The sequence below is a fragment of the Mandrillus leucophaeus genome, unplaced genomic scaffold (assembly GCF_000951045.1).
Source record: "Mandrillus leucophaeus isolate KB7577 unplaced genomic scaffold, Mleu.le_1.0 Scaffold117, whole genome shotgun sequence".
NCBI lineage: Eukaryota > Metazoa > Chordata > Mammalia > Primates > Cercopithecidae > Mandrillus > Mandrillus leucophaeus.
This window is the reverse complement of record NW_012099987.1, coordinates 2,709,107-2,710,744: the sequence shown is the minus strand read 5'-3', so window position 1 is coordinate 2,710,744 and position 1,638 is coordinate 2,709,107. Positions and strand designations below refer to the sequence as shown.

General features: G+C 43.7%; 1 protein-coding gene across 2 annotated transcripts in view; it reads left to right on the top strand.

The window, feature by feature from the left end:
• RRP12 (ribosomal RNA processing 12 homolog (S. cerevisiae)) overlaps positions 1-1,638 on the top strand; it is an 81,145-nt gene that overhangs the window by 44,281 nt on the left and 35,226 nt on the right. The gene's annotated exons all lie outside the window — the stretch shown is intronic.

Genomic DNA, 1,638 nt, shown 5'->3' with positions numbered 1-1,638 from the left:
TTTTTTTTTTTTTTTTTTTTTTTTTTTTAAGAGACCTGGTCTCACTATGTTGTCCAGGCTGGTTTCAAATTCCTGGGCTCAAACCTTCTTGTCATCTTGCCCTGGCCTCCCAAAGTGTTGGGATTACAGGCATGAGCCACTGCAACTGATTACTTAGTACTTTTTTTTTTGAGACGGAGTCTCGCACTGTCCCCCAGGCTGGAGTACAATGGCATGATTTCGACTTATTGCAACCTCTGCCTCCTGGGTTCATGTGATTCTCCTGCCTCAGCCTCCCAAGTAGCTAGGATTACAGGTGCACACCACCACACCCAGCTAATTTTTTGTATTTTTTTAGTAGAGAAGGGGTTTTACTATGTTGGCCAGACTTGTCTGGAACTCCTGACCTCATGATCTGCCTGCCTCAGCCTCTCAAAGTGCTGGGATTATAGGCGTGAGCCGCCAGGCCTGACCTACTTTTTTTTTTTGAAACAGTCTAACTCTGTTGCCCAAGTTGGACTACAGTGGCACAATCCCAGTTCACTGCAACCTCTGTCTTATGGTATCAAGTGATTCTCATGCATCAGCCTCCTGAGGACCTGGGATTACAGGTGTATGCCACCACACCTGGCTGATTTTTGTATTTTTAGTAGAGATGGGTTTTGACCCTGTTGGCCCGGCTAGTCTCGAACTCCCGACCTCAGGTGATCCCCCCACCTCAGCCTCTCAAAGTGCTGGGATTATAGGTGTGAGCCACCATGCCTGGCCTTCTTATTACATTATAAATAAATAAATATATATGTGTATATATGTGTGTGTGTATGTATACATATATTCTTTTTATTTTATTTTTGGTGTTTTTTGTTGTTTTTGTTTTGTTTTGAAGACAGGATCTCACTCTGTTGCCCAGGCTGGAGTGCAGTGGTATGATCGTGGCTCACTGCAACCTCCAACTCCTGTGTTCAAATGATGATTGTGCTTAGCCTCCTGAGTAGTTGAGATTACAGGTGCCTGCCACCACACCCAGCTAATTTTTGTATTTTTAGTAGAGATGGAGTTTCGTCACGTTGCCCAGACTTGTCTTGAGCTCCTGGGCTGAATCAGTTCTCCCACTTCGGCCTCCCAAAGTGCTGGGATTATAGGCATGAGCCACCATGCCCAGCCTGATTATTACATTTTTAAAGAATTGTTATAACACATACAAAAAGAGCATACAACAGAGACCAAATGTGCATACAAAGCCGAAAATATTTACTGTCTGGTCCTTCATAGAAAAAGTTTGCCAACGTCTGCTCTAGAACAATGAAATAAATTAGATGGCAGTATATGTTTGGCTGGGTGTGGTGGCTTATGCCTTTAATCCTAGGACTTTGGGAGGTCAAGGTGGGACGAGTGCTTGAGGCTAGGAGTTCGACACCAGCCTGAGCAATATAGTGAGACCCTATCTCTCCAAAAAATAAAATAATTAGCCAAGTTTTATGGTGCATGCCTGTAGTTCTAGCTTCTTGGGAGGCTGATGTGGGAGGATCTCTTGAGCTTTGGAGTTCAAGGTTACAGTGAGCTATGATCATATCTGTACTCCAACCTGGGAGGCCCTGTCTCTCAAAAAAACTGTCTATCTCTCTCTATATATATATGCACATAAACATGTTTATAGTG